The sequence below is a fragment of the Pan troglodytes genome, chromosome 16 (assembly GCF_028858775.2).
Source record: "Pan troglodytes isolate AG18354 chromosome 16, NHGRI_mPanTro3-v2.0_pri, whole genome shotgun sequence".
NCBI classification, from domain to species: Eukaryota; Metazoa; Chordata; class Mammalia; order Primates; family Hominidae; genus Pan; species Pan troglodytes.
The window spans coordinates 56742440-56762619 of NC_072414.2; the positions used below are offsets into that span (position 1 = coordinate 56742440).

The 20180-nt window shown below is 51.6% G+C and overlaps 1 protein-coding gene and 1 non-coding gene across 4 annotated transcripts in view; both read right to left on the minus strand.

Annotated features, from left to right (window-relative positions):
* The window catches only part of RBPMS2 (RNA binding protein, mRNA processing factor 2), a 36282-nt gene that overhangs the window by 13936 nt on the left and 2166 nt on the right, over nt 1-20180 (minus strand). The window lies entirely within an intron of this gene.
* On the minus strand, nt 8488-8615 carry MIR1272 (microRNA mir-1272). Its single transcript, NR_035623.1, has one exon. It is a non-coding gene; the product is annotated as a microRNA mir-1272 (primary transcript).

Sequence of the window (20180 nt, forward strand, 5' to 3'; positions counted from 1 at the left end):
TGTCCCACGGAGACACCACTCGAATCCTGCTTTGTTGTTGGCAGCACCTGGGGGTCTGGACAGCCAAGGATCCAGGATGGGTGAAACCGAGCTCCTGACCTGAGCCCAGCAGGCCTCTCTGCCCCTTGATGTAAGGGCCTTGAGTTGTGCGTGTGAATCCCCAAGCAGAAGTGACTTGTCCAAGGTCACATGGCTTGTTCTTTAAAGGCAGCAGACCTGGAACTCAAAACCCAGGACTCGGCCAGGTGCAGTGGCTCATGCCTGTAACCCCAGCACTTTGGAAGGCTGAGGCGGGTGGATCACTTGAGGTCAAGAGTTTGAGACCAGCCTGGCCGACGTGGTGAAACCCCATCTCTACTAAAAATACAAAAAATTAGCCAGGTGTGGTGGCCCATCCCTGCAGTCCCAGCTACTTCAGAGGCTGAGGCAAGAGAATCACTAGAACCCAGGAGGCAGAGGTTGTGGTGAGCCAAGATCGCACCACTGCACTCCAGCATGGGCAACAGAGTGAGACTCCATCTCAGAAAAAAAGAAAAAAAAGGCTGGGCGTGGTGGCTTACACCTGTAATCCCAGCACTTTGGGAGGCCGAGGTGGGTGGATCACTTGAGGTTGGGAGTTCAAGACCAGCCTGAGCAACATGGAGAAACCCCGTCTCTACTAAAAAATACCAAATTAGCTGGGTGTGGTGGCACATGCCTATAATCCCAGCTACAAGGGAGGCTGAGGTAGGAGAATCACTTGAATTGGGAGGCAGAGGTTGCAGTGAGCTGAGATCACACCACTGCACTCCAGCCTGGGCAACAAGAGCAAAACTCCGTCTCAAAAAAAAAAACCAAAACCCAAGTCTTCCTACTACATGCCCAGCCTGGCAGAGGTGATGGGTGCTTTGGGTGCTGGGAAAGGACGACAGGACCTGAGCACCAAGCCCTCTGGGTAGCTCAGGGTCTGCCTCCAACACCTCACCCCCCAAGGATGGGCCAAGAGTGCAGCCACCAGTGTCCTGATGGAGGGACCTAGATCAGTACCACTCCCTTCTCTTCTCCCCTTCCTCCACAGGAAAGCAGGACATGATTTGGGTCAAAGACCTAGACCAGAGCAGACCCACGGAAACCTCTGCTTCAGTTCTCCCCAGGGGCCACACATTTCACCCGGGCTAATTTTAAACCCTCCCTCAAATGGCTCCTTTCTGGCCAGACCTCCCCAGAGGCCTCTTAAATAGCAAGTTCTCAGCACAGAGTTTCCGCTTGGGGTGGGGTGGGGTGAGTGTAGGGGCTGTTTCCTTATCCTGGCTCAAGACTCGTTTCCAGCCAGGATTCCCTCTGGGCCCGATGACCCTTTTCCTCAGGGTTCCATCTTTCAGGTTCTACAGAGTCCAAAAGGCTACCCCACAGCTCCCATCCTGTCCCTGGCCACCTCTCAGGTGCTCAAGGCAGTCACAGATGAGCTGGTGGGCCCGTCTGCCTGAGCACAGATGCTCTGTGGGGAGCAGTCCGGGAGGCTAAATCACAGCAAGTGTGATCCCCAAACACCCGCCTTGGTTCCTACTAGATTCCAGCCACCCCAGCAGATGACATCTTAAAGCCCAGCCCCTTGTACAGACAGGGAGACTGAGACCCAGAAAGCCTTGGTGATTTGTCAACGGCACACAGCTGAGTTCACGGAGGAGCAGGGCTCCTGAGACCAGGCACCCTGACTCTGCTGTTTGTGAGGGCAGGGGGAGCGGCACAGGGCAGCCTCATCAGTGTCATGGGTGGGTAAGTGCTGCCATCCATCCACTCAGTATGACACTTGTTTAGGATGACAGCCACACCAGAGTGAGGAGGGCAGAAAAAGGGGAAACTGGCAAACCAGGAGCAGGGGAAGCGTGGGCTCCGCAGGCTGACCAGCCACATGTAGGGAGGAACAAGAGGTTCCAAAGCCGCCCAACACCTGCTTCCATCAAGCCCGCCCAGCCCACCCACTCCAGGGCCCTGACAAGCGTCCACAAGGCTGCCTGCACTGCCCCCTCGGCTCACCCCTTCCTCACTCCTTAACTAAAGGTATCCAGCCTTCAGGTCTTTCCGGAGTCCTCAACTACCCTTTCCTTCCTCTGAAGCCCCACAGTGGCCGTTAGGACCCCTCGCCTTATAGTTCCCAGCAGTCTGAGGTACCCCTCACCTTGACTACAGAAAGCCCTAGAGACAGGAACCAAGCCTCAAAACATTTCCATCTCCCAATGTCCCTAGAGTCAGGTCTAAGCACTGGAGACCTCCCCCATCTCTACACACCTCAGTCCCTGCAGAGAAGAAACTCACAGCCAGAGACCAGATGTGATCCAGCATGGCAGAACGTACCATAAATGGCAGAGAGGGCCAGGCATGGTGGCTCACACCTGTAATCCCAGCACTTTGGGAGGCCAAGGAGGGTGGATCACTTGCGGTCAGGAGCTGGAGACCAGCCTGGCCAACATGATGAAACCCCGTCTCTACTAAAGATACAAAGTTAGCTGGGTGTGGTGGTGCACACCTGTAGTCCCAGCTACTTGGCAGGCTGAGGCACGAGAATCCCCTGAACCCCGGAGGTGGAGGTTGCAGTGAGCCGAGATCATACCATTGCACTCCGGCCTGGGCAGGAGAGCAAGACCCTGTCTCAGAAAAAAAAAAAAAAAAGGCAAAGAGAACAGGCCTTAGTTACACTGGAGCTTGCTTCCTAGCTTCATGCTTGGCCTGAGGAAGCCACTTCATCTTTCCGAATCTCAGTTTCTTATTTTTATTTATTTTTCATTTCTTTTTTTTTTTTTTTGGATGGAGTCTCGCTCTGTTGCCCAGGCTGGAGTGCAGTGGCACAAACTCTGCTCACTGCAACCCTGTCCTCTGGGTTCATATGATTCTCCTGCCTCAGCCTCCCAAGTAGCTGGAATTACAGGCGTCTGCCACCACGCCCAGCTGTTTTTTTTTTTAGTAGAGACAGGGTTTCACCATGTTGGCCAGGCTGGTCTCCTTACCTCAAGGAGTTCCTTGAGGTCAGGAATTCCTGACCTCAAGTAATCCGCCCGCCTTGGCCTCCCAAAGTACTGGCATTATAAGTGCGAGCCACCATGCCCGGCCTCATTTTTTTTTTTTTTTTGGAAATGGAGTCTCGGTCTGTCTCCCAGGCTAGAGTGCAGTGGCGCTATCATAGCTCACTGCAGCATCAAACTCTTAGGCTCAAGAGATCTTCCTGCCTCAGCCTCCAGAGTATCTGGGACTATAGGTGTGCACCACAATGCCTGGCTAGCTTTTCCATTTTTGTAGCGATGAGGTCTCACTATGTTGCCTGGGCTGGTTTTGAACTCCTGGGCTCAGAGAATCCTTCTGCCCTGGCCTCCCCAAAGTGGTGGGATTACAGGTATGAGCCACCATGCCTGACCTCAGTTTCATCTTCACAACACAAACACCATCTACCTCCAAGACTGAGAGCTCACCTTACTCTCCCCATTACTTGTGAGAGCAATAAAATGCTGGCTTCATTTAGGGCTCCTGCATTTACCTGCACAAGGATCTCCCTCATCAGGTGCCATGAGCCACTTATTAAGGTTGTCTACTGAAGCTGGTAATGTGGGTGAGATGTCCTAAGGTGGTCACTAGATTCTTTAGTTTTTCTCTTCCCCAGAGGAGGTAATGCCCGAAATAGAAGACACCACAGAGATCAGCTAGTTCAACCCCTTCGTTTTATAGATGGGGAAACTGAAGCCAAGAACAGGGTAACAAGGCAAGCTGATGGCACAGCCAGGATCTTTCAGCAACGGCAGGAACAGAGACATGCAGTTACTTCTCCAAGGTCCAGCCAACTAGTCTTGTGTCTCAGGCCAGTACAGGGGACCACTGTGGTACCTACGTCAGGGTAACAGGGGAAACATTCAGGAAGAGGCTGGATGCTCCAACCTGGGCAATATAGCAAGGCCCTATCCCCCCCCACAAAAAATCAGCCAGGCGTGGTGGAAGGCACCTGAAGTCTGAGCAACTCGGGAGGCTGAGGTGGGAGCATCGCTTGAGCCCAGGAATTCAAGGCTGCAGTGAGTCATGATTGCACCACTTGAATTCCAGCCTGGGCAACAGAGCAAGACCCTACCTCTAAAAAACAAAAATAAAAAATAAAAGGTTAGATGCAGACAAGGATTCAGGCACCGACAACTAGTTGATGACAAGGGAAGTTCAACCAAATAACTCATGTCCTGCCTATTCCATGGGTTTATTACAAGAATTCAGCACATACACAAAACGTTTTAAAGCATTTAAAGAGTGCACAGGGGTGGTTCTCACAATCTCAGGCTGCTGGAAGGCACCAAACACATTCACTTGGGCCCTTTTCCATACTCTCATCCCTTCTGCAGAAGCATCCAGCAACCCAAGGGTTTCTGTCCCAAAATGTGAAGAGCAACCACAGCCCTTCCAAAAAAGTCACCCTTACGGCAAGTAAGAGCAGAAATGCTGGGAGCACAGTCAGGTCCTCAGCACAGCTGGAAGGTACACCTGTAGTCACATGGAGCAGGTATGGGGGAGACCGGGGGAACGGATGGAGGATGATTCTGAGAACTCAGTCAAAGATACTTGTTGAGGAACAACCCTTCTGGTGGAACCTGCTGCAAGCACCAATATAGGCAAGGAACGTGGCCAGGGTTGTGTACCCATACAGAATACCACAGACATGGCTGTGTGGCTCTCATGACCCCACAGGAGCAGACCCAGCCCTGCTGGAGGTCCCAGCCAGTGCCAGGCCTACCTAGGGGAACTGACCAACTTTTGGCACAACTGCCTCTGCCCAGCAAAGCTTTGGAGGCACCCAGAGCTGCTCTTTTCTGAGGCAAGTCTTGCCTCTAGAGTCACAGGGAGTGGGAGGGTGGGAGAGGGGTCCATGGACCCCACAGGCTATCACTTACTGGCACTTCCTGGAGTCCTCTAGGTCTTTGTTGCCAATTGTTTATAAGCCTGACTCCTCTGGGGAGAAGGGCCTGTGTGTTCTTGAGCTCTCTCCCTCCAGCCAGTGCTAGACCTAGAGTGCTTGGGAGCTACCTATTTTTATTTTTAATTAAAAATTAAACTTTTATTTTTATTTTTTGAGATGGGGCGTCACTCTGTGGCCTGGGCTGGTCTCGAACTCTTGGGCTCAAGTGATCTTCCTGCCCCAGCCTCCCAAAGCACTGGAATTATAGGTGTGAGCCACCTCACCCATCCTGAGCCACCTCTTGACCTCTCCCCACCTCCCCGGGAGGCCCCTCAGTCTCACTCCCAGCTCCAGCATCGTAACTCAGCCCTGGGGTCCTGGGGAAGGGGAGCACAGCACGTGGGTGGCACAGGAAGTAGACCCCCCATCCTCAGCCTTGTTTCTGGAGGCCCCTGGAATGGGGAATACCCTCCTAGTACGAATAGATCTAGGAGGAGCTTTTGGACCATGCTGTCTAATCCCACCATGACGGAGGAGCCTGCCCAGGCTGCCCAGGTCACCCAGCCCTCTCTTTCAGGAAGGTGTGAGCTGCAAGCTGACATCCCAATGTTCTTCCTCCACAGCCCTCTCCAGCCTAGAGGTTAAGGGGTCATTTTTTAGAGAAGCAGGAAGAAGGGGCTCTGACAAACCCATTCCCATCTACGTGTCGGTGATGTTCTTCCTTCAGACAAACTGACATTTGTTTCAGGATCTTCAGAAAAGACCAAATTAAACAACCCTTCAGGAGCAAAGTATCAGGAGCACCCAAGACACCAGCACAAATCCAGGCTTGCGTGGAAAGGGACTCGGCCTGTTTTTCTTTTTTTAATTATTTTTTAATTTTTTTGAGATGGAGTCTTGCTGTCACCTAGGCTGGAGTGCAGTGGCACTATCTCAGCTCACTGCAACCTCTACTTCCCGTGTTCAAGCGATTCTCCTGCCTCAGCCTCCGGAGTAGCTATGACTACAGTAGCGCACCACCATGCCCAGCTAATTTTTGTATTTTTAGTAGAGATGGGGTTCCGCCATGTTGGCCAGGATGGTCTTGAACTCCTGACCTCAAGTGATCTGCCCACCTTGGCCTCCCAAAGTTCTGGGATTACAGGCGTGAGCCACTGCGCCAGGCCTACTCGGCCTGTGTCTATCAGCTCAGGTAGACGTCTCTCTTGGCCCTGGACACTGCCATGGGCAGACCTGGCATTCAAGCTGCTGCCACAAAAGGCCAGTGCCCTGGACAGCAGATGCTTAGGGTCCCTCCTTCCAGGGCACACACAGGGCCCAGCTCACATGGAGGTCCTGCAGGAATAGGGAATGGGCTCGTGGGGGAGAAGGAGGGGCCAAAGCAGCTGAGCAAAGCCTCCATGAAGAGCAGGACTGGGACATGGGGTCGGCCAGGAGCCACGACCATGGGGACCCCACACTTGGTCAGAAGTGGCTGCGGCCTGGCCGCTCACCAGAAGCGTGTCTCCCTCTGCAAGGGGAAGGACAAGCCCAATGCTGAGGGATCCAACTCTAAACTTCTCAGATACTGTGACCATGAGGACAAGTTCCATAAGTGCTGGCTTTTATTAGTGATGAAAAAGGTAAACACTGCTTTCAAAAACAGTGGTAGGCTCAGGGATATTAAAGTCTCTTAAGCTTTAAGTTTGGAGGACAAATCCCGGCCTTAGAATAGCCACGAAAGGACCCCAGACTCCAGGAACCACCACCTAGAAAACAGATCCTTCTCCGGATCACCTGAGGTCAGGAGTTCTAGACCAGCCTGGCTAACATGGTGAAATCCCCTTTCCACTAAAAATACAAAAATCAGCCAGGCATGGTAGCGCACGCCTGTAATCCCAGCTACTCGGGAGGCTGAGGCAGGAGAAATCGCTTGAACCCAGGAGACGGAGGCTGCACTGAGCCGAGATCACGTCACTGCACTCCAGCTTGGGCAAAAAGAGTGAAACTCCATCTCGAGAAAAAAAAAAGAAAGAAAGCAAACAGACCCTTCTCCACCAAGGATACTGAGGCAAGAAACCACTGGAACCACTCCCCACTCTTCCCTGCCCACAGACAACCCACCAACCCACCAGGAACAGTCACCCCTAGAGGCCAACTCTGGCCTTCTGTAAATTCCTGTCTCACAGGATTGGGACTTGGAGAAAAGACACCCCAGGAAAATCTCACTGCAGGCAATAGAAATATCCTAAAAAAAAAAAAAAAAAGACTTTTGCAGCAACCCTTTAGCATCTCTAAAAGTTAGAATTCAATCTAGAAAGGAAGAATTGTTTCAACTGTCCACTCACAATGTTCAAGTAACGAATGCACGTGCTTCAGCAGTCCCCTACCCACTGCTTCGAGCGAGCTCTCCTGGTGTCATCCCGATGGAAAACACTACTTTGGGAAGGGGGTGAGAAGAGGAGAGAAATCCAAAAAGGGAAAAACGAGCCTCTTATAAGCCCCTCCCACATCCTTCCCCAACTCCCAGCCCTCAGTAGCAACCCAAATACAGAACATCTGAGCTGGAAGAAACCTTATTTTTAGAGGAGGAAACCAGGGCCCAGGGGTCGAGCGAGTTGCTCGCAGTTACCGAGCATGTCAGAAACAGCCTGTTCCCAAGTGCCCAGCTCACGAGTCAATGCTCTTTTGCAGACCTTGATCTCACACCAACCCACTCAGACCCAGTGGGGCCAGCCCAAGGTACCCAGGAACAACTGGCCTTCGGCTTTTTTGAGACAGGGTCTTGCTCTGTTGCTCAGGCTGGAGTGCAGTGGCGCAAACATGGCTCACTGCAGCCTCCTGGACTCAAGCGATCCTCTTGCCTCCATCTCCTGAGTAACTGGGACCACAGGTGCACACCACAAAGCCCAGCCTTTTTTTTTTTTTTTTTTTTTTTTTTTGAGACGGAGTCTCACTCTGTTGCCCAGGCTGCAATGCAATGGCATGATCTTGGCTCACTGCAACCTCCACCTCCGCCTCCTGGGTTCAAGTGATTCTCCTGCCTCAGCCTCCCAAATAGCTGGGATTATAGGCACCCACCACCATGCCCGACAATTTTTGTATTTTTAGTAGAGATGGGGTTCCACCATGTTGGCCAGGCTGGTCTCAAAAACTCCTGACCTCAAGTGATCCATCCGCCTCAGCCTCCCAAAGTGCTGGGATTACAAGCATGAGCCACTGTGCCCAACCCCCGGCTAATTTTTTAATTTTGTGTAGAGGTGGGGTCTCACCATGTTGCCCAAGCTCATCTCGAATTCCTGGACTCAAGCCATCCTCCTGCAATCCCAAAGTGACTCACGCCTGGCCTGGTCTTCAGCTTATGAACAAAGAGGACAGACACAGTATCTTGCAAGAGGTTGGGGTAGGTATGATGGTGGCGGTGGCAGGGGGGTAGGGGGTGGTCCCACTGGATGATGCCACAGTGAATCCTACATGGTTACAGGCCAACGACGAGACTGACTGACAGACTGTCAACTCCCCACAGCTGAGTGTGAGTGGCCTTGTGCCCCACTAGCTATGGGGAGGTTGGGGATGGGTGGCTGGAGCAGGGCCCAGCCATCCCTACCAGCCCAGACCACAGAGCACACGAGCTGCAGCCTACATTTCTAAGTTTACGACTTTCCTGTTATAAAGACACTGAGCACGTTTTCAGAATTTGCTGCCATCATCATCGCACCCAGATCTGATCTGGCTTCCCCAAGGGAAAGAGACCCCACTGAGAACCAGGACACTGCACTCAGGGTCCAGCTCAGAAGATACCCACTGACGAGATTCCAAACAAAAGACAAAGAACCTCAAAACAACGTCAGGAAGCCCAGGGTGAAGCCCCAGCCCTGTCACCAGCCATAGCAGGTGGCTTTGTGGCCTTCGCTTGTCAGCCTCAGCTACAGGAGAGTAGACTCGCCTCAGGTCCCGTCACACACTGACACTCTATGACACCAGGCGTTTTAAAGGGCAGTAGAATGCGACTGAGTCTCAGATAAGACTCAGCCACCATCCTCCATCTGCTCAGAGCTTCAGTGACTCCTTCTGCACACAAGGTGGCAAAGAAGTGGTGTGAACAGAGAAGAGAAGGGGACAAGATGGAAGTCAGGGGCCAGCCAGCTCTGGGCCCTAGACCAACCTGGGCCTGGGAACTTGAGGGGGGTCTCTGCAGAGCCAACGTTAGGGCTGCCGAACAGAAACGTCAGGGCAGTCATACCCTTGGTGTGGTCTTGGTCGCCGTAGTGGGTAGGGGGTGGGGGTGGGAGTGTTTTGGGGGATTGGGTCCTGCCTGGGCCCCGCGCTTAGGCTTGGCACCAGCAGGTTGCTCTTACGCCTCCCATAGGAAAGAAGGCCCTCTGAGTATGGCCACTTGACGTGAGGTGGATGGAATGTGGCGACATGGCCTGCAGACCCAGGACTTATAAGGCTCTGAATAAGGACACAGGGGAAGACAGCAAGCAGCACACAGCCAGACAGTGGATGTGAACCTAGATCCACACACTCCACAACATGTTTCCCATGCTTCCTGCAAGGAGCTCTGGGGTGGCTCAGCTACCCAGGCAAGGACGATGCCCAGATCCCCTTGCAAGAAGCCCCCATCTAGAGGACACTTGGCCCCAGAGTTTACCAGTGTCACCACAGCCTCACCTAGTAAGGACAAGTCCCAGGTTCAGGTGGGATCTGGTGTTCTGCCTGCCCCTGCTATCCCTCTTGCCCCAAATCCCATGTTATCAGGGCCTGGCTATAAGGCCCCATCCTGGGCTGCACCTTGTAGTTTCATTCCTTTACACAAACCATCAGCATGCAAAGCTCATAGTCCTTTGAGCAACAGGTAGAACAGGTATGGGGTCCCCATTTTACAGATGCAGAAGTCAGTCCAGGGATCAAGTGCCTGGCTGGCCAGTGGCAGAGCTGAGGCTTAAGTCCAAGTTGCCTGAAAAGTTTGGGGCTCTTCCTCATAATGTGCAATGTGTCCTAGACTTCCAATGGTGTGTGTGTGTAGGGGTGGGGGGAATAGAGACTGGGGGGAACTAAGCCAGGGTGAAAAGTTATCTGAAAGGAGGGACAGGGCTGGGCAGGTATAAGAAGGCTTCAGACTTCATTCTCCAAGCCACTTCCAGCCCCAGGAAGGGAAGCCTTAATGTCGTGGGAACACACCTGGTCAAAGCCTGTTGTGTGCACTTGACCTACACCTCATTTAGGGAACTAGACCAAACAGAGAATGAGCTGTGCTTGCAAACTCTGTGTCAGGGCAGGCTGGCTGAAGTGTGCCTTCCATCAGGATCCAGACAGAGCCAGGGGCCAGGACTTGGCTTTCAGGGGCAAAGTTCACTGGGCACCCCGGCATGGAAGCCTCCCAGGCCCACCCACCTCCTGCAGCCTTCTTGGTGCTGTGTGGCCAGCTAACACAGATCTACTGCCTGCCTGTGTGCCTGGCAAGGGTTGCAGTTGCCACCACTGCCATACAATACCCTACAGAAGGGACTAGATTCAAGGCATTGGGCTAGAGGACCCCTACACCCCTCACTGCCAGCTCCTAAATCAATACCTCCAACCCTTAAACCACATGATGCTATGCTGGCATGAACACACAGCCCCGAGCCCACCACACCTAGCCCATTACTTGACGGAGGCGAATGAAACCTGACAGGAGAGATGTTTCCTAACATGATGCTCCTGTCAGGAGGGGGTTTCTGTTCAGAGGTAGAAGCTGCTTCTGCAACCTGCATTCTGATTTGCAGCTCCCTGCCACAAACATAGTAGGACCCTCCATCCCAAGCTGTGCCCGGATGTATATGGCCATGACTGTACATCAAGAACAAGAGGCGGGGCACGGTGGCTCACGCCTGTTATCCCAGCACTTTGAGAGGCTGAGGCGGGCGGATCACGCAGTCAGGAGATCGAGACCATCCTGGCTAACACGGTGAAACCCTGTCTCTACTAAAAAAGTAAAAAAAAATTAGCCGGGCATGGTGGTGGGCGTCTGTAGTCCCAGCTACTCAGGAGGCCAAGGCAGGAGAATGGTGTGAACCCGGGAGGTGGAGCTGGCAATGAGCCGAGACCGCGCCACTGCACTCTAGCCTGGGTGACAACAGAGTGAGACTCCGTCTCAAAAAAAAAAAAAAAAAAAGAACAAGAACTGGCCAGGCACGGTGGCTCACGCCTGTAATCCCAGCACTTTGGGAGGCAGAGGCGGGCGGATCACGAGGTCAGGAGTTCGGGACCAGCCTGGCCAACATGGTGAAACCCCGTCTCTACTAAAAATACAAAAAAATTAGCTGGGCATGGTGGCTCACGCCTGTTATCCCAGCACTTTGAGAGGCTGAGGCGGGCGGATCACGCAGTCAGGAGATCGAGACCATCCTGGCTAACACGGTGAAACCCTGTCTCTACTAAAAAAGTAAAAAAAAATTAGCCGGGCATGGTGGTGGGCGTCTGTAGTCCCAGCTACTCAGGAGGCCAAGGCAGGAGAATGGTGTGAACCCGGGAGGTGGAGCTGGCAATGAGCCGAGACCGCGCCACTGCACTCTAGCCTGGGTGACAACAGAGTGAGACTCCGTCTCAAAAAAAAAAAAAAAAAAAGAACAAGAACTGGCCAGGCACGGTGGCTCACGCCTGTAATCCCAGCACTTTGGGAGGCAGAGGCGGGCGGATCACGAGGTCAGGAGTTCGGGACCAGCCTGGCCAACATGGTGAAACCCCGTCTCTACTAAAAATACAAAAAAATTAGCTGGGCATGGTGGCGTGCGCCTGTAATCCCAGCACTTTGGGAGGCCAAGGCAGGAGGATCACGAGGTCAGGAGATCGAGACCATCCTGGCTAACACGGTGAAACCCCGTCTCTACTAAAAATTACAATACAAAAAAATTAGCTGGGCGTGGTGGCGGACCCCTGTAGTCCCAGCTACTCAGGAGGCTGAAGCAGAAGAATGACATGAACCCATGAGGCGGAAGTTGCAGTGAGCCGAGATTGCGCCACTGCACTCCAGCCTAGGCGACAGAGCGAGACTCTGTCTCAAAAAAAAAAAACAAAAAAACAAAAAAACAAAAATTAGCCCGGCGTGTTGGTGTGCATCTGTAGTCCCAGCTACTCGGGAGGCTGAGGCAGGAGAATCCCTTGAACCCAGGAGGTGGAGGCTGTAGTGAGATGAGATCACGCCACTGCACTCCAGCCTGGCGACAGAGCAAGACTCCGTCTCAAAAAAAAAAAAAAAAAAATTAGCCAGGCATGGTGGCATGCACCAGTGGTCTCAGCTACTCAGGAGGCTGAAGCTGGGGGATTGCTTGAGCCCAGGAGCTCGAAGCTACAGTGAGCCGTAATCATGCCACTACACTCCAGCCTGGGCAACAAAACGAGATCCTGTGTCAGAATAAAAAAAAGGGCGGGGGGGGACCAGTCTGGGCAAAAACTGGAAGGTGCAGAGCCTTTTCATCAATAGTTCTTCAAAAATGGGCCAGGCACGGTGGCTCACACCTGTAATCACAGCGCTCTGGGAGGCCGAGGTGGGCGGATTACGAGGTCAGGAGTTCGAGACCAGCCTGGCCAACATGGCGAAACCCTATCTCTACTAAAAATACAAAAAATTAGCCAGATCGCTTCTCTGCCTTTTGGCTAAGAACAAGTGTAAAAAATTAGCTGGGCATGGTGGAAGGCACCTGTAATCCCAGCTACTCAGGAGGCTGAGGCAGGAGAATTGCTTGAACCTGGGAGGTGGAGGTTGCAGTGAGCTAAGACTGAGCCACTGCACTCCAGCCTGGCAACAGAGCGAGACTGTCTCAACAACAACAAAAAAAAATGGTCTCAGCTCCTATGCCAGTATCCTCTCCTAACTCCCCGCCCCTACCTGCACTAAAAGCATAAGATAGTTGAGGAGGGGGAGGTTGGTTAACCACAAAGAAGGGCGAAGTACTCCAGACTTCTGCCATGGCCTGGTCCAAGTCAGGCTCTGCCCGTCCTCCCTGGAGGTTGGAGGTGGCCTTGATAGCTTGTGACAGTCAAGAGCCTCTGCTCAGTTGGCCGTGAGTTGACTGACAGCCAAGGCAGATGCGCCTAGGCAAACCCTCCCACCACACCCAGGCCCTGCTGCACTCCAGAGGCCTCCAACGCTGATACAGCCACCAGTGCACTCTTCAGGAAGGGAGGGCCCAACAATCCTGTCACCTGTCTAGTGTTGGCACGTATCAGAAGTAACCGTACTCTCTCCATCAAAGGGTGGAATATGGGAAGAAGCAGAATACAAGGAGGCTATGCCAGTGCCTGGACAGGTAGTGGACGGGTTCTGGCATATGAAGCCTCATAGGCTGCCCACAGTTCTCACTTAATGGTGGCTTTTTTTTTTTTAGACGGAGTCTCGCTCTGTATCCCAGGCTGGACTGCATGGCGCAATCTCAGCTCACTGCAAGCTCTGCCTCCCGGGTTCACGCCATTCTTCTGCCTCAACCTCCCTAGTAGCTGGGACTACAGGTGCCTGTCACCACACCTGGCTAATTTTTTTTTTTGTATTTTTAGTAGAGACTGGGTTTCACCGTGTTAGCCAGGATGGTCTCGATCTCCTAACCTTGTGATCCACCTGCCTCAGCCTCCCAAAGTGCTGGGATTACAGGCCTGAGCCACTGTGCCTGGCCTGTTTTTGTTTTTTGAGACCAAGTCTCATTAAGTGGCCTCCGCCTCCCAAGTTTAAGCAATTCTCCTGCCTCGGCCTCCTGAGTAGCTGGGATTACAGGTGCTCACGGCCACACCCAGCTAATTTTTGTATTTTTAGTAGAGACGGGGTTTCACCACATTGCCCAGGGTGGTCTTGAACTCCTGGGCTCAAGTGATCCACCCACTTCAGTCTCCTAAAGTGCTGGAATTACAGGCATAAGCCACCGAGTTTTTCGGTTTTTTACTTTTTTTTCCTCTCTCTTTTTTTTTGAGACAGGGGCTCTCACTCTATCGCCCAGGCTCAAGTGCAGTGGTGGGATACTGGCTCACTGCAGCCTCGACTTCCCGGGCTCAAGCGATCCTCCTACCTCAGCCTCCTGACAGGCTGAGACTACAGGCGTGTGCCAACATGCCCAGCTAGGCAGCATCATTTCTGAAGTGTAGGGGACAGGTTCTGCCCCACTGCCTCATGGTTTGCCAGAGGCGTGTGGATCCTTCTGGGGCAGCCATGGGTGGAAGACAGAAGAAGTGACGTGACACCAGATGTCGCTGCTGCCCATAACCAATGCCAGAGCAGATCCAGAACCCAGCACTGTAGTTCAGTTCTGGGTAATCTTGGACCAGGAGCTCAGTACTCAGGGCAGGCAGGACTCACCCTGCCTCCAGCTCGCAGGATTGTCCTGAGGCCCCGTAGGATAAAAGGGTTCAGAGCATGAGAGCCAAGCAAAGGCTCAGCACCCACCAGCCATGGCTTCCTCTACTTACGGTGCTTGTCAGTCCCACCCTGGACATGGGGAGGAGGAGGCCAGCATGTCCCAGCCTTGAGTGGGATTTTTTTTTCTTTTGAGACAAGGTCTCGCTCTGTCACCCAGGCTGGAGTGCAGTGTGGCATGATCTCACTGCAACCCCTGCCTCCCAGGTTTAAGTCATTCTCCCACCTCAGCCTCCTGAGTAGCTGGGACTACAGGCATGCACCACCACACCCAGCTACCTTTTTGTTTTTGTAAGGACGGGGTTTAATCATGTTGCCCAGGCTGGTCTTGAACTCCCAGGCTCAAGTGATCCTCCTGCCTTGGCCTCCCAAAATGCAGGGGATTACAGGCATGAGCCAACATGCCTGGCTGGCCTCCTTGAGTGGGATTTAGAAACTGGTTCTCTCTGGGGCAGACTAAACAGACTGCCCATATGTGGAAAAGGAAGGGATAAGGAGACACAAAAGAATGCCCCCCAGAATATCAGCCAAATGGCTCTTTAGAGCAAGAATCGTTTCTTTAGTTAAAATGCCCAAAGCAATGGGTAGTGGAGGAGTGTGTGAAAGTAGTCACGCCCAGGTACAGGAAATAAGTAAGTGTGCCATTTGTAGAGAATTTAAAATAAAACTGCTTGGGCGTGGCAACTCACATCTGTAACCCCAGCAGTTTGGGAGGCAAGGCAGGACAATCGTTTGAGGCCACAAGTTCGAGAGCAGCCTGGGCAGCAAAGCAGACACTGTCTCTACAAAAAATTAGCCGAGGCCAGGTGCAGTGACTCACACCTATAACCCAGCACTTTAGGAGGCCAAGACAGACGGATCACCTAAGGTCAGGAGTTCGAGACCAGCCTGCCAACATGGTGAAACCTCATCTCTACTAAAAATACAAAACTTAGCCAGGTGTGGTAGCAGGTGCCTGTAACCCCAGCTACTCGGGAGGATGAGGCAGAAGAATCACTTGAACCCAAGAGGCAGAGATTGCAGTGAGCCAAGATTGCGCCACTGCACTCTAGCCTGGGCAACAAAGCAAGACTCTGTCTCGGGGAAAAAAAAAAAAAAAAATTAGCTGGGCATGGTGCTGGTAGTCCTACCTACTAGGGAGGCTGAGGTGGGAAGATCATTTGAGCCCAGGAGATCGAGGCTGCTGTGAGCTATGATCATGCCACTGCACTCCAGCCTGGGCAACAACAGAGACCCCGTCTATAAAAAAAAAAAAAGGAATTTAAGGCTGGGCGCCGTGGCTCATGTCTGTAATCCCAGCACTTTGGGAGGCCAAGGTGGGCGGATCACCAGGTCAGGAGATTGAGAACATCCTGGCTAACACGATGAAACCCCGTCTCTACTAAAAATACAAAAAAATTAGCCGGGCGTGGTGGCAGGCACCTGTAGTCCCAGCTACTTGGGAGGCTGAGGCAGGAGAATGGCGTGAACCCGGGAGGCGGAGCTTGCAGTGAGCAGAGATCGTGCCACTGCACTCCAGCCTGGGCGACAGAGCAAGACTTCGTCTCAAAAAAAAAAAAAAAAAAAAAAAAAAGAATTTTAAAAATATGCAAGATGTGTAAGGATATAGATTTTTTAAAAAAGAATTTAGGTCAGGTGCAGTGGCTCACATCTGCAATCCCAGCACTTTGGGAGGCCGAGGCCTCCCAACATGGAGAAACCCATCTCTACTAAAAATACAGAATTAGCTGGGCGTGGTAGCACATGCCTATAATCCCCCTACTTGGGAGGCTGAGGCAGAAGAACTGCTTGAACCCAGGAGGTGGAGGTTGCGGTGAGCCGAGATCGCGCCATTGCACTCCAGCCTGGGCAACAAGAGCGAAACTCCATCTCAAAAAAAAAAAAAGAATTTAAAAAATAAAATCCATCCTGGCTAACACGGTGAAACCCCATCTCTACTAAAAAATACAAAAAATTCGCCGGGCGTGGCAGCGGGCGCCTGTAGTCCCAGCTACTCTGGAGGCTGAGGCAGGAGAATGGCGTGAACCCAGGAGGTGGAGCTTGCAGTGAGCCGAGATCGCGCCACTGCACTTCAGCCTGGGCGACAGAGCGAGACTCCATCTCAAAAATAAATAAATAAATAAAAATAAAATAAAACTGGCTTGGTTTACTATCTTCGTGCAATGGCAACTCTAAATCATATCTGTGATAAAAGGCCCCTCCTGGCAGGGGCTGACAGCTCCCATCACCCATCTTGGGATGCCACCAGCCCAAAGGAAACTAGTCCGGAGTCAGTCTCTGGGCTTCTGGTTGGCATCACCCAAAACTCAGCCATTAGAAACTTTAATTGCAGATACCCGGCTGGGCGCAGTGGCTCACGCCTGTAATCCCAGCACTTTGGGAGGCCGAGGCAGGAGGATCAGGAGGTCAAGAGTTCGAGACCAGCCTGACCAACATAGTGAAACCCCGTCTCTACTAGAAATATAAAAATTAGCTGGGCGTAGTGGTGCACGCCTGTAATCCCAGCTACTTGGGAGGCTGAGGCAGGATAATCGCTTGAACCTGGGAGGCAGAGGTTGCAGTGAGCCAAGATCATACCACTGCATTCCAGCCTGGGTGACATGGCGAGACTCCGTCTCAAAAAAAAGAAAAAAAAAAGAAAATTGCAGATACCTTTCTCCCCCTGCCTTCCAGTCTCACTAAAAACCCTAATATAAAACACAATAGCAGTATACTGTGTGGTTAAGAGCAAACTCTGGGTTCAAATCCCAACCTCCCCACTTAATAGCTACATGAAAGTTATTTAACCTCTCTGTGCCTCACTTTCCTCATTTATGAAATGGTGATAATAATGTAAGTACTTCATAATGCTCTTACAAAGATTAAGAGTTAAAATGGTGCAGTACATATAACAATGCCTGGCATAAATACAACATACAGGTTCATTATTATTAGCACAGCCTCTCCCTTAGATTACTTAGGCAGAGGGGACACATCCACAATAACTCCCAGTCAGGAGGAGAACCTGACCTCCTACTGCTATATGCCTGGCAGGGCTTCTAGGTGAGTGCCCAGAAACAGAGAAGCCTCCCTTCCCTCATATTCAAAAAAAGCCTGCAGACCAAGATGTCCCAGATGCTTTCAAATGCTATTGATGTTAAAGAAAAGGGAGGTGCCCAAATAGCACACTGGATCCAGGAATTACCTCGCACTCATCTAGAGTGCCTTATCCCCCACCTCCCACACCCCCCTCCCCGTTCCATCCACACAAGTCTAAGCACCTGTTCACCCACATCTCAGGGAGGGCTGACCTCAAGCCACCCAGTGGTCCCAGGGCTCTGGCTGCTTCCTGACACCCCTCTGAGGACACATGATGGGCTCTAGGATACCAGGCCTGCAAGCAGCAGCCCTGTCCCAGCCACACTGGGATGAGGTGGGAGGGCAGGGAAGGGCAAAGCCCCTCAGGTCAAACTGTAGCCCCCTTAGCTGCCATTAACCCCTGCCTTTCTATAGCTTACCATTAAGCTGGAAAAACTTTTTTAACTCTTAAGAAACTTATAACCTCCCTCAACCCAATAGTATAAATACCACTCTCCCCCTTCCAGGGGTGCCCCCCAGTTAAAAATTACTTTAACAATCTCCAAACTCTTCAAGTTGTATACACTAAATATACAGCTTTATATATGCCAATCATACCTCAAAAAAGTGGTTTTTAAAAATTACTATAACTTAGTATCACCTCGTACCGTTAGTTGTCCCTCGATATCTGAGGCGGATTGGTTCCAGGATTCCCCCTTGGATATCAACATCTCCAGATGTTCAAGTCTCTTATATAAAATTTGTATATAACCTATGCACAGGCTGGGCGCGGTGGCTCACGTCTGCAATCTCAGCACTTTGGGAGGCCGAGCTGGGTGGACCACTTGAGGTCAGGAGTTCAAGACCAGCCTGGCCAACATGGTGAAACCCCGTCTCTACTAAAAATACAAAAATTAGCCAGGCATGGTGGCGTGCACCTGCAATCCTGGAGGCTGAGGCAGGAGAATCACTTGAACCTGGGAGGAGGTTGCAGTGAGCCGAGATTGTGCCACTGCACCCCAATCTGGGCAACAGAGACTGTCTCAAAAACAAAACAAGGCTGGGCGCCGTGGCTCAGGCCTGTAATCCCAGCACTTTGGGAGACTGAGGTGGGCACGTCTCCTGAGGACAGGAGTTCAAGACCAGCCTGGCCAACATGGTGAAATCCTGTCTCTACTAAAAAACAAAAATTAGCCAGGTATGGTGGCAGGCGCCTGTAATCCCAGCTACTCAGGAGGCTGAGGCAGGAGAATTGCTTGAACCTGGGAGGCAGAGGTTGCAGTGAGCTGAGATCGTGCCACTGCACTCCAGCCTGGGTGACAAGAGTGAAACTCCCCTTCAAACAAATAAAAAAATAACCTACGCACATTTTCTGGATACTTTAACTCATCTCTAGATTATTCACAATACCTAATACAATGTGAATGCTATGTAAATAGTTGTTATATTTATTTGTATTATTTTTTATTATTGTATTTTTTATCTACAACTGGATTCATGGATAGGGAACCCATAGAAATGGAAGGCCAACAGCAACTGTATTATGAAAGCAAGGTCTCCACTTTCAAAATAGAAATCACATTTACCCCTCTTCAGAGACATGGTAATTACCCAGTTATCCCTTGAGAATCACTAAGACAGGACGTTTAGGTCTGAAGTTTGGCAGCACTGATACAGCCTGCCCCGGGCAGGTTCATGTACTGTATTACCTCATGTTGTCCCCAGCTCCAGTCAAGACTTACCTGCAGGACAGCAGAACCTCTAGATTGGGAGGGACATTCAGCTCCTCCCCTTAATTCCTTACTGCCCTCCTTAGCTTTCAAAGGGTATCAAAGCTTTGAACACATCTTCCCAAGTGGCAGAAAAATGCCAATTTTCCCGTAATACCACAGTCATTACTGCCCTAATTCCAAACTCTCATTATGGCTGCACTGCCTGATATTGCTGCAATATAGCAAACTCCAGGTAGTTACCCAAACAAGCCATGTGGTTACACAAATCTACCTCCTCACTTATATATGCGACTCCCTCCTCTTGGAATGCCTTTTCCACCCCCACAGGTCTAACCTTGCTCCTCCTACTCACCCACATCTCAGGGAAGGCTGACCTCTAATCTCTCAGGAGCACCATGGTACCATGTGCTGATATGCCTTTATTTTATCTATCATTGCATTTCACCTACCACCACTTCCTGGCAAGTCCTTCCGACCTCCTAGGCTGAGAATTTTCATTTGTATCCTTAACCCCTGGGTCCAGAAAGAAAACTTAATGCGTATGACATGGATAAAGCCTATAGGTAAGGTAGTCAAGCAGGCAGAGTCAAGGCTATCCAAAGCAGTTCAGGACAAGCAACCTCACTGATAACTCCCAGAACCATGAAAAATACACTCCCTTCGCCAGTGACCCAGCGCCTTTAGGAATTGAGGTCTTATGGTGTGCAGCAGCATTCCTTGGTTTTCTGGGCTTGCTCTCGCTAGTCTCCAAGAGTTGACTGGGAAGAAGCCACCTGTGTCAACCATGGGAGTAAACCACTGCTAACGCTGATTCTCCAGATGGTTGCTCTTAGGGGCTGCAGAACTGACTGCTTAGGAAGCATCTAAACTACAGGGAGGATTCCAGTTCCAGCCTACAGCACCAATCCAAGATGGAGTCACCAGCACAGGGGCTCATGGCCCACTATTCAGAAGACTAGGCCAGGGCTTGGGGAATAACCCTTTCCCTTACCAGACCAGACAGACACTGGGCTCCAGGAGACCCTCAGAACCCTTCGTTCTGGACCTCTGCTAAACGCGAGCCCACCATGCCCTTTTCCAAGTGCGCTGATTTGGAACCACCATAGGGCCGCAGGCCATCTCAACT